We start from the raw sequence: 13,217 nt of genomic DNA, 5'->3' as shown, positions 1-13,217 counted from the left end.
ATTACCTGCTGCACCTGTCTGCTAGCTTCCTGTGTTTCCTGCACAAGTTCCCCCAAGTCCCTTTGTGTTGCAGCTTTCTGCATTTTTTCTCCGTTTAAATAATACTGTTCTTTTGTTCTCCCTTCCAAAATGAACAACTTCACATTTTCCTACATTATACTTCATTTGCAAATGTTTTGTCCAGTTACTTAACCTATCAATGTCTCTTTGCAAACTGTTTGTATCCCCCTCACAATTTCCACCTATTTTGTGTTGTCTTCAAATTTGGGCAGTAAGTTTGCTTCCTTCCTCCAAGTCATTAATATAAATTGTACACAGTTGCGATCCCAGCACTGATCCCTGTGGAACCCCACTGGTTACAGGTCACCAACCTGAAAGAGAACCCCTTCTCCCCACTCACTGTTTCCTGCTCATTAGCCAATTCTCTATCCATGTCAATATACTACCTCCAACTCCATGGGCTCTTATGCTCACCTTTTTGTGAGGACCTTGTCAAAGGCCTTCTGGAAGTTTAAATACAACACATCTACTGGTCCCCCTCTATCCACTCTGGTTGAGACTTCCTCTAAAAACTAGCCCTTTCATGAAACCATGCTGACTCTACTTGATCAGATTATAATTTGCTAAATATGCTATTACTGCCTTAATTGCCTCCCTCCCTTTTTGAATAGGGGTGTTACATTGGCAGTTATCCAATCCTCCAGTATTTCTCCAGAAACCAAGGATTTTTGGAAAGTTACAATCAATGCACCCACTGTCTGCAGCCATTTCTTTTAGGATCCTAGGAAGCAAACCACCAGGGCCAGTGGATTTATCTGCCTTTAGCCCCATTAGTTTGTCTAATGCTACTTCTCCAGTGATGGTATTTAATTCCTCCCCCCTGTTCTTTAGTATCATTGGGATGTTGAAAGGCTCTTGCAACCAGATTTATTTTTAAACGGGCCTGTGTGGAGTTGAGGTTACAATCAGTTCAGCCGTGAACTTATTGAATGGTGGAGCAGGCTCGAGGGGCCGAGTGGCCTACTCCTGCTCCTAATTCGTATATTATCACATCCTTTATAATAGATTGTAGAATTTTCCCTCCTACTGATGTCAGGCTAATGGGTCTGTGGTTACCCGTTTCCTCTCTCCCTCCTTAAATAGTGGGGTTACATTTATCACCTTCCAATCTGCAGGAAGCATTCCAGAATCTATAGAATTTTGAAAGATGATCACCAATGTATCCACTATCTCTACAGCCGCCTCTTTCAACACTCTGGGATGTAGAGCAGCAGCTTTTGGGGACTTATTAATACATAATTTTCAGCCACATTAATTTCTCCAGTGGTACATTTTCACTAATACGAATCTCTTTCAGTCCCTCGTGCTCACTGGTCCCTTGGTTCTCCAGTGTTTTTGGGGCAATTTCTGTTTCTTCCTCCGTGAGGACAGACACACATTGTTTAGTTTCTCTGCCATTTCCTTATTCCCCATTATAAACTCTCCTGTCTCTGCCTGGAATGGACCCACATTGGTCTTTGCTGATCTTTTCCTTTTCACATTCCTGTTGGAGCTTTTCCAGTTGGTTTTTATGTTTCTCGCCAGTTTGTTCTCATATTCTATTTTCTCTTGATCAGTTTATTGATCCTTCTTTGCTAAATTGGAAAACAAGTTGCCAATCCTTAAGCTTACACTTACTTTTGCCACTTTATGAGCCTCTTCCTTTGATCTAATCGATTTTTAATTTTCTTGTTCGCCACGGTTGCATCACTTTTCCTGTCTCAGATTCCCTGAGAGAGAAAGAGAAGAGAGAACGAAATGCAGCCCTGGATGTAATTGAAGCAGAAATAATAACAGCAGAATCCATCACTGTAATCACTTGTGAACTTGTTGGTGTCTTTGCAGGGACGAGGAAACACAGTATCCCTTCCCACACTGAGAGGTGAACGGCCTCTCCCCAGTGTGAACTCGCTGGTGTCTCCGCAGGTTGGATAGGTAAGTAAATCCCTTCTCACACTGACAGCAATTGAATGGCTTTTCCCCCAGTGTGAACTCGCTGGTGTGTCTGCAGGCTGGATAACTGAGTGAATCCCTTCTCGCACTGAGAGCAGGTGAACGGCCTCTCCCCAGTGTGAACTCGCTGGTGTGACCGCAGGCTGGATAACTGAGTGAATCCCTTTTCACACTGAGAGCAGGTGAATGGCTTCTCCCCAGTGTGAACTCGCTGGTGTCTCCGCAGGTTGGATAACCGAGCGAATCCCTTCCCACACGGAGAGCAGGTGAACGGCCTCTCCCCAGTGTGAACTCGCTGGTGTGACTGCAGGCTGGATAACTGACTGAATTCCTTCTCACACTGAGAGCAGGTGAATGGCCTCTCCCCCGTGTGAACTCGCTGGTGTGTCTTCAGGCTGGGTAAGTGAGTGAATCCCTTCCCACACTGAGAGCAGGTGAACGGTCTCTCCCAGTGTGAACTCGTTGGTGTGTCCGCAGGTTGGATAACCGAGCGAATCCCTTTCCACAATGAGAGCAGGTGAACGGCCTCTCCCCCGTGTGAACTCGTTGGTGTATCCGCAGGTTGGATAACCGAGCGAATCCCTTTCCACAATGAGAGCAGGTGAACGGCCTCTCCCCAGTGTGAACTCGCTGGTGTCTCCGCAGGTTGGATAACCGAGTGAATCCCTTCCCACATTTAGAGCAGGTGAACGGCCTCTCCCCAGTGTGAACCCGTTGGTGTATCCGCAGGTTGGATAACCGAGCGAATCCCTTCCCACACTTGGAGCAGGTGAACGGCCTCTCCCCAGTGTGAACTCGTTGGTGTATCCGCAGGGTGGATAATTGAGCGAATCCCTTCTCACAATGAGAGCAGGTGAACGGCCTCTCCCCAGTGTGACCTCGCTGGTGTTTCTGCAGGCTGGGTAACTGAGTGAATCCCTTCTCACACTGAGAGCAGGTGAACGGCCTCTCCCCAGTGTGAACTCGCTGGTGTGTCTGCAGGCTGGATAACTGAGTGAATCCCTTCTCGCACTTAGAGCAGGTGAACGGCCTCTCCCCAGTGTGACTGCGCCGATGAGCTTCCAGCTGAGATGGAGCCCTGTATCGCTTCCCACAGTCCCCACATTTCCACGGTTTCTCCAGGGTGGGGGTGTCCTTGTGTCTCTCCAGGTTTGTCGATCAGTTGAAGTCTTGTCCACACACAGAACACGTGTACGGTCTCTCCCCGCTGCGAATGGTGGGATGACTTTTCAGGCTGTGTAACTGGTTAAAGCTCTTCCCACAGTCAGTGCTCTGGAACACTCTCACTCGGGTGTGTGTCACTCGATGCTTTTCCAGTCACACTGATGTTTAAAATCTTTTGAAGCAGACAGAACAGACAAACATTTCTCCTTCTCGAATCAAAGTCTGATGATATTCAGTTCGAAGGAACTGAGAGACTCAGTCAGATTGAGAGGTGACGGTTGAAATTTCTGTCTGTAATTCCTCCTCTTCTAATATCCTGTGAAAACAATTTATAATAGACATCGCTGTCAGTACAGGATAGAAATTTAGAACAGACAATTCGAGATTCTCTGGAACATTCTTTCCTCTCTCATTCCCCAAAAGGTGTAAATCTCCATCCCACACACTCTCCCTCCATTCACTGTATCTAATATTCACCCTCCCAATTCTCCTGAAGGTGCTGATTCAGGCTGATTGACAGATCCTTGCTCACTGCTTCCTGTCCTGGACACAGAGATCATAACAAATACGAGCTGCAGTTGGCCATTCAGCCCTTCGAGCCTGTTCTATTCTGTGGGATCATTGGCCGATCTATGTCAGCGACATTCTCCGTGTTATTGACCAGAAGCTGAGTGTGCTGACTCAATATCTGTGAGCTCATGAGGCCGAGCCGTAAAACACCATGAAGGGGTTCAATGATCCGGAGGAGAGAATCCTGAACACTGAGCAAGATGCCTCCTCGGCGGAGGCAAGAATTAAATGCTTGAGTGGCGTGGGGAGGTCCTGGAGAACTTGGAGAACCGAGGGTCAGAAAAAGAACATCCGAGTCGTCGGCCTGCCAGAAGGTGTGGAGGGTAAGGCTCCCGTTAGGTTCTTCGAGGACCGGCTGCCACGTTTTCTCAAGCTGGATGTGAAGCCTGGGTGAAGTTCGAAGGGAACTCAAGGCAGCGGGAATGAATTATGTCACACTTTATCCTGTGACCCGAAGATTGTGCCTGACAAGTCCGTCTAGTCTTTCAATAATCCAACTACTGCCTTGGCCGTTGTTAAATCCATGAAGGGCAAGGATTTGGAGGGATGGTTTGCAGCTCGGACTAACTCAGGCTCTAATCTGGACTCTTTCCCTATCATGGTGTTGTTGTCTGAATATTTTATCTTTTATCCTGTTGAAAGGAGTTGTTATTCTGTGAGCACCGATTGAATGTCTTCTTCTCCTTGAGTGTTACAGGGACTCGTATTATCTTATCTCAGTTATGGTAGATATACCGTTTGCTTATTATCCATCATCTTTCTTCTATTATCTGAGCGTTAATCATGGCAGAACCGAGTGGTGCCATTGCCGAAGGGTGGGTGGTGGTGGATGCAGGTCTTCACGGGTGGGTCCAAAATGTGGGAGGGACATTCACTCCCCATTCCCTTGTTGGCCCTTCTTTTCTTCTCATTTTGGAGAAGGTATTTTGAGGGTAACGACAGTCTGGCCATGGGGTTAATCCTCAGGGTTCTCAGTCTTATTGAGGAATGTCCCCTTGGATCTATTGTGGTGGTGATTCTTTTGTATTTTTGTTATTATAGGACGGTTTATGTGTTGTTGACTTTATTGTACTCTGGTACAGACGGGGCTTTTATCCGTGAAAGGAGCAGTTTGGGGAAACTTTGGTGCCTCTGGTGTAAAGTGAGTTGGAGGAGGGGGTAATGGCGCACACCTGATTGTGGTGTGAAAATCTGTTCCTGTTCTCTCTGTCGCCTAACTAATGGCGGCAGTTAATCTTCAAATTTTCTCAGGGAATGTACCCTATCACCCTATCAGAAGGAAAATGATTGTCTCCTTTCTTAAGGAGAAAGTCGACATAGCTTTATTCCAGGAAACGCATCTAGATTAAACTCAACTGGGGTCGAAACGGTAGCACGGTAGTTCGCACTACTGCCTCACAACTCCAGGGACCCAGGTTCAATTCCAGCCTCGGGTGACTGGCTGTGTGGAGTTTTCACATTCGCCAAGTGTCTGTGTGGGTTCCCTACGGGATCTCCGGTTTCCTCCCACAGTCCAAAAATGTGCAGATTAGGTGGATTTGGCATGCTAAATTGCACCCGTGGGGCGGAGATTTAAACTTCTTTCCAGCCCTACATGAATGTCATACTAGAATCGATGACTTTTTGTGCCAAGTAGGAATTCACTTCCTTTCCCTTCAGTTGCTCCAAGTAACCAATTGAAGGTGAGAATGAGAAAACAAATGGAAAGGGGGAGAAAAGAAAGTGTTTTACTCACAGAGGTTGGAGACAGGAGAAACTTGTGAAGTTCAATCCAGCAGTCACACAAAGCCCGCGCTGATTAGCTGGAGGACCAGAGTCCTTCCGGTCCTCCAACTCTTCCCATTGGTCAATAGCTCAGAAAAAAGGTCAGGAGGCGGGCTATCCGCTGCACATGAGCAGCTTCCCCTCCTTTGGACATGCGCAGTCGTAGGCAAGGGGAGATCGTCGATTGGCTTCTCGCTCTGGCCGTCAGCCGGTTGCCTGGAAACCTTGTCTCGAGGAGGTTCTGTTGTCGGGTTTTTTTCTGCCTTGTTCAGGGTCGGGAGTAACAACGGGTGGGGGTGGGGAGCGCCGGGCCTGCGCACAGGAACCCGGTGACGACAACGCGGAATACAGTAATTCCTATTGGCTGATTCAGGCAGGGCTCCATTGTGATGTCACAGCGGAAGTGAAGGAAAAAAAACTCCTGAATCCAACATCTGTGAGTAAAACACTTTCTTTTCTCCCCCTTTCCATTTCTTTTCTCATTCTCACCTTCAGTTGGTCACTTGCAGCAACTGAAGGGAAAGGAAGTGAATCCAGGAAGGGTGCAGACTCTGCAAAGCTTGGTCCAGGTCTCTCTCTTAAAGACATTGACATCCTTTGCTCCCTCAGCTTGACACATTTATTTGTCTGTCTAAAAGGATGGTCTCTTTCCTAATGTTCACAATTAAAGGGCTGGTTTCCCCAAGAGATGGTTGACATTTAAGGGACAGTAAATTAATATCAGACAGAGATATGACTGGTATTTTTAAATGGTACAGATTAGATATATTTATGGTTCTGTAATAAAATACATTTATTATTATTTCTGGTTGTGTAATATTGTCCTGTCGCTATTTCCAGTCACCTCTTCCCACAGAGGGTTGTTCGTCTATTGATTTCTCATCACAGGAACCAGTGGAGTCGGCGAGGGGAGGGGGGTTTCACTGAATATATTCAAGGATGAGTTGGACAGATTTTTAATTTTTTTAATATTTCCTTTTTTTACTATTTTTTAAAACAATGAATGCAACAGAGTAACAGAAAAAATGGTGGGAAATGGGCACAGAGCGGAACAAGAGATATTGCCAGCAAAATACAAGCAACAGATTGCAGAATTAATTTGCAGCAGGATATTTTAGGGACCAGAGCCACTATATGAAATGCCAGATCAATTGAACAACCAGTTAACAGGTTAACATAGTGAGTGGGGAAAGAGGGTAAGATTATATAAAAACAGAAGGATAACAATGCACACCCCAAAATATTACAAAACAGACTAACAGCATCGTCAAATTAAAATAACATAGATGACACAGAATCTCTATAGTGCAGAAGGAGGCCATTCACTTCTTCAAGTCTGCACTGACCCTTAGAAAAAGCACTCACCGAGGCACACTCCCCACCCTCTCCCCATAATCCGGTGCATTGATCATCGTCAACCCACCTAACACCTTTGGACACTAAGGGGCAATTTAGTAGGACCAATCCACTTAACCTGCACATCTTTGGGCTGTGGGAGGAAACCGGCGCAGACACAGGGAGAATGCGCATCTCCACACAGACAGCCACTCAAGGAATCAAACCTGGGTCCCTGGCTCTGTGTGGCAGCAGTTCTAACCACTGTGCCTCACTGTGCCCTACTCTGGGCCCAGTTGAATTGAATTCATCGATGGAAGCCCTGGAGGAGCAAGTCAGTCAAATTGGAGCACATGTATTTGAGATAGGGGTCTCATAATTTAACAAATGCATCAGACATAGAATGAAGTACAGGCATTAAAAATCCCAATGGGATACATTCCGTAATTAGCCTATGCCAGTTTTGGATAGAGGGAGAACTGACTGGCCTGCTTCCGTATCGAGCCTGATGGATGTTGGGCCAATCCTGACCAAATTCTATATGAACCTAAGATGAGAGGCCAATTGATAAAGCCAGATATTCGGGAGATCCAACCCTCCCTTAGCTCCTGGTGATTAGAGCTTAACAAACTTGAGGTGAGGTTTATTTTTGTTCCAGATAAATGTACTAATCATTCCATTAATTTCCTTAATGACTCTGGTTGAGAGCAGTATAGGCAGCATCTGCAGAGGGTACAACAGTCTGGGCAATACATGCATTTTAATGAAGGCGATCCTCCCTCACCATGAAATCAGAAGAGCCGACCACCGGGTAAGGTCCCACCTAATAGTCACCATCAGTTGTGGAATGTTAGCCCCATATAGCTGTCTGAAAGGGGGGGTCATTGACATTCCCAGATATTTAAATCCCAAGAGGAGAGCATCTGATTGGGAACTTAGCAAGAGGAGGGGGCTTACCCTTCAACACCCCCTCCCCCCACCAGCATGGCCTCTGATTGAGTAAAATTCATCTTCTAACCCGAGAAGTCACTAAATCTATCCACAATCGGGTGCAGCTGGTTAAGATGAACATTTTGCTGTGGTTTTTATTTTTATCTCAGTGCCGAATGGTCTTTTTGCCAAAATTGTTCTTTCTGGGGGTGGATAGGTTGGTTTAATCATTTGTGTGGGCAGATAAGGTGGCAAGGATTAGGAAGGCGGTGATTCAGAGAGGGCGACAATCAGGGGGCTGGGCCCTGCTGAACCGGTTATACTATTATTGGGCGGCAAACACAGAGTAGGTGTGAGGTTGGAGCAGGGAGACGGAGGCTTTGTAGGCTTGCATTAAAGGGTAGGTGGGGTTAATAGGTTACAGGGATAGGGTGGAGACATGGGTTTATGTCGGGTGCTCTTTCAAAGAGCCGGTGCAGACTCGATGGGCTGAATGGCCTCCTTCTGCACCGTAGGGATTCTATGTTCTAAAATCTCAAGGAGCTGGTTACCATCAACTGCTCGGTGGGAAGGAAGGGAGTGAGGTGCGGAGGTTGGTTCGGGAGTTGGGGGTGGGTTTAGGGGTTTTGTGTTGGTTTTACTTCGTAATGTTATGTGTTGTAAATGTTAAAATCTGAATGAAAATACTTTTTAAAAAATCTATCCACTACTCCAGGAAACACTGGGTTCAACACAAACTGCAGCCCGTCATCTGCCTCACCCCGCCCCCCAGTCCTAACATCAGAGGATCCAATCTAATATCCTCTGGCAAGGCTCAATGGCCAACGCAAACAGCCAGGTGGACAGAGGGCAGCCCTGCCTCGTCCCTCTCTGAAGCTCAAATTTCAACACCCTTAAACCATTGGTGAGCACCGCCGCTGCCGGTCTGTGATATAACAATTGAATCCACTCAATATAATCCTCACCCAACCCGAAGCCTCGCAGCGGATACACCAGATAATTCCACTCAACTCGAGCAAAAGCTTTCTCTGCATCGAAGGAGATCAGCAGCCCATCCAATGGATATTTCTTTTTTTTTAAATTTAGAGTACCCAATTATTTTTTCGAATTAAGGGGCAATTTAGTGTGGCCAATCCGCCTATCCTGCACATCTTTGGGTTTTGGGGGTGAAACCCACGCAGACACGGGGAGAATGTGCAAACTCCACACAGGCAGTGACCCAGGGCCGGGATTCGAACCCGGTCAGATACGGTCTGATCATGAGAGGGGGAACTTCATAACTGTTTAAAGGATCCATTGACTGACAGATCATAGAATTATTTTTTTTTTTAGAATTATAGAATTTACAGTGCAGAAGGAGGCTATTCGGCCCATCGAGTCTGCACCGGCTCTTGGAAAGAGCACCCTGCCCAAGGTCAACATCCACCCTATCCCCATAACCCCACCCAACACTAAGGGCTATTTTGGACACTAAGGGCAATTTATCATGGCCAATCCACCTAACCTGCACATCTTTGGACTGTGGGAGGAAACCGGAGCACCCGGAGGAAACCCACACACACACATGGGGAGGATGTGCAGACTCCGCACAGACAGTAACCCAAGCCGGAATCGAACCTGGGACCCTGGAGCTGTGAAGCAATTGCGCTATCCACAATGCTACCGTGCTGCCGTCAATCCCAGAACTGGGAAAATGACAGGCATGGCAAGGGAACTGGGAACGTTCATGGAGCAGACGGGGGCAGTGGATCCCTGGCGGTTCATGGTGCAGATGGGGCAGTGGATCCCTGGTGATTCTTACACCCGGATGAGAAGGAATTCTCATTCTCACCAGTACACAAGGTCTACCCTCGCATCGGCTTCTTTGTTGTGGGGAAATCGGTGCTTCCAGAAATAGTCAGAGCGGAATAATCCATGATTGTAATCTCAGACCACGCTCCACATTACATGGATGTGAGGTTGGAGACGGGCCAAGCCCAATGCCCCACATGGAGGTTGGACACGACCCACTTGGCCGACAAGGTCTTCTGCCAGAAAACATCACCGGCCATCGGCAAGTACATCAGTAACAACCAGAACGGGGAAGTCTCACCTTCCACGTTCTGGGAGGCACTGAAAGCTGTGATTAGGGGAGAAATAATTGCCAAAAGGCTGGTAGAGACAGGGAAGAGAGAGCGGTTAGGCAGCAACTGATCAACTCCATTCTGGAGGTTGACAGACGATACTCCGAGACCCTGACCATAGAGCTTCTGCTGGAGAGGAAGAAGCTGCAAAAGAACTTTCACCTGCTATCCACCAGGAAGGCAGTGCACCAACTCCGCCAGACACGGGGGAACTTTTATGAGCACGGAGAAGGCTAGCCGCCTACTGGCTCACCAGCTGAAAAAGAAGGCAGCCACAAGGGAAATAGCCCAGGTAAAGGATAACAGAGGCAGACTGGTATAATAATAATCTTTATTATTGTCACACGTAGGCTGACATTAACACTGCAATGAAGTTACTGTGAAAATCCTCCAGTCACCACACTCCGGCGCCTGTTCGGGTACAGAGGGAGAATTCAGAATGTCCAATTCACCTAACAGTATGCCTTACAGGACTTGTGGGAGGAAACCGGAGCTCCCGGAGGAAACCCACGCAGACGTGGGGAGAACGTGCAGACTCCACACAGACAGTGACCCAACCGGGAATCGAACCTGGGACCCTGGCGCTGTGAAGCAAAAATGCTGACCACTGTGCAACGTGCTGCCCAACCATAGCCATCCCGTAGCCCAACCAAAAAAGGTCTACCAAGCATTTGAGGCCTTCTACCGGGGACTGTACACCTCCCCCCCAGAGAGAGAGTTCGGAATCTTCTTGGGCTACAAACCCAACCTGCCAACCTGGGCAAAAACAAAGATTTCCCGGTGAGGGGGAGGGGCAGAGCTGGAGGGCCTCCCAGTTGAAATAGCCCAAAACAAATTCCGCTACCTGGAGATCCAGGTTTCCCACGAGTGGACACGGCTCCACAAGCGGAAGCTGACCAGTCTGGCAGAGGAAGTCAGAAACGACCCACAGAGATGGGATGGACACCTGCTTTCCCTGGCGGGGAGGATGCAGACGATCAAGATGAACGTACTGCCCAGGTTCCTCTTCCTGTCTAGATCCTTACCAATCTACACCCCCAAGGCCTTTTTCCATTCAATAGATGAAATGAAATGAAAATCGCTTATTGTCACGAGTAGGCTTCAATGAAGTTACTGTGAAAAGCCCCTAGTCGCCACATTCCGGCGCCTATTCGGGGAGGCTGTTACGGGAATCGAACCGTGCTGCTGGCCTGCATGGTCTGCTTTCAAAGCCAGCGATTTAGCACAGTGTGCTAGATAAGATGATTATGGCGTTTGTGCGGAGGAGCAAGAACCCAGGAATCCCTAAAATAGTACTACAATGGAGAAGAAACAGGGGGTCCTGCCCCTCCCGAACTTGCAATACTATCACTGGGCAGCCACAGCGGAGTAAGGGGATGGGTAAAGGACCCAGACACGGAATGGGTGATGATGGACGAGTCCTCATGTAGAGGAACGACCCTCCGGGCCCTCGTCACGGCAGCACTCCCATCCCTGGCAGCAAAACACTCCAGTCCAGTGGTGGTAGTGACCCTGAGAACCTGGAACCAGATGTGGCAGCATTTTAGCCTGACCGATGTGTCCATCATGGCCCCTATCTGCGTGGACCCGTGTTTGGGTCCTTTACCCATCTCCTTACTCCGCTGTGGCTGCCCAGTAGCAGTATTGCAAGTTCGGGAGGGCCGGGCCTCCCATGTATCTTCTCCATTGTAGTGCTGTTTTAGGAATTCCTGGGTTCTTGCTCCTCCGCACAAATGCCATAATCATCTTATCTACGGCCCCCATCTGCGGCAACCATAGGCTTGCACCAGCCATTCTCGCCGCCACCTTCAAGGGGTGGAGACAGGACGGGGGAACACTGATGGTCAGGGACATTTACACAGGAAATAGACTAGCGACCTTAGAGGAGCTGACGGAGAGACTGGACCTACCAAACAGGGATGAGCTCCAGGTCAAAAACTTTTTCCACAAGGAGACACCGGCATACCCAGGAACCCTGAGAAGCACAATGCAAGAGGAGTTACTGGGCACAGACAGTCTGGGGAAGGGAAACTGTGGGGACCTGTACGGACAACTTTTTAATAAGGATGCACTCCTTACTTGACGAAACACAGGAAAAATGGGAGGAAGAGCGAGGGACGGGAATAGGGTGGGGACTCTGGAGCGAAGCACTGAACGGGACCAACTCCACCTTCTCCTACACAAGGCTAAGCTTCATGCAGCTTGTGCACAGAGCACACCTGACAAGAACCCGAATGAGCAGGTTCTTCCCGGACATGGAGGACAAATGTGAACGGTGCCAGCGGGGCCTGGCAAACCATGCCCACATGTTCTGGGTATGCCCCAGACTTGTCGTATTCTGCACAGCCTATTTAGAGGCAATGTCCATGGTTATGAGGGTGGAGCCGTGCCCACAAATGGCAGTCTTCTAGATATCGGACCAGCCGGAACTATTCATGGGCAAGAGGACGGACGCCCTTGCCTTTGCTTCTCTAATCGGCCGCTGGAGAATCCTGCTCGGCTGGTGATTAGCAGCACCACCCACAGCTACAGACTGGCTGGCAGCACCACCCACAGCTACAGACTGGCTGGCAGCACCACCCACAGCTACAGACTGGCAGCACCACCCACAGCAACAGACTGGCTGGCAGCACCACCCACAGCTACAGACTGGCTGGCAGCACCACCCACAGCTACAGATTGGCTGGCAGCACCACCCACAGCTACAGACTGGCAGCACCACCCACAGCTACAGACTGGCTGGCAGCACCACCCACAGCTACAGACTGGCTGGCAGCACCACCCACAGCTACAGACTGGCTGGCAGCACCACCCACAGCTACAGACTGGCTGGCAGCACCACCCACAGCAACAGACTGGCTGGCAGCACCACCCACAGCTACAGACTGGCTGGCAGCACCACCCACAGCTACAGATTGGCTGACCAACCTGTCGGAATTTCTCCACCTGGAGAAGATCAAGTTCACCGTCCGAGGGTCAGAGGATGGTTCCCACAAAGTGTGGAGGCCATTCAGCAACTTGTTCCTGTTTGAAGCCAGTGGCCAATAGAACACTGGGGAGGGAGGTGGGCGCATGGGAGCCAACGGGATCACATGGAGCAGGCGGGAAAAGGGGGGGAGGGGCTAATGGGACAAGGAGGGAGAACCAGAAACCAACCGACACAGAGACCAGAGAGCCCAGAACAAAAACACAAGAAGAGGAACCCCCTCCCCCCCCCCCCCCAAGGGAAGGTTTAAAACAGGACAGGGAGTGCGCGGGGTGGAAGGGGGGAGGCCCATCAATGGGGGGGAAGGGAGGGCACCGTCCACTTGTAAATAACAGAGAACTCCCAATGTACAG

General features: G+C 49.0%; 1 pseudogene; it reads right to left on the bottom strand.

Moving 5' to 3' along the window:
* LOC119951545 overlaps window positions 1-3,150 on the bottom strand; it is a 43,945-nt pseudogene extending 40,795 nt beyond the window's left edge.
* Window positions 3,151-13,217: the final 10,067 nt, after the last annotated feature.

The sequence above is a fragment of the Scyliorhinus canicula genome, chromosome 17 (assembly GCF_902713615.1).
Source record: "Scyliorhinus canicula chromosome 17, sScyCan1.1, whole genome shotgun sequence".
NCBI lineage: Eukaryota > Metazoa > Chordata > Chondrichthyes > Carcharhiniformes > Scyliorhinidae > Scyliorhinus > Scyliorhinus canicula.
This window is presented reverse-complemented; position numbering and strand designations above follow the sequence as displayed.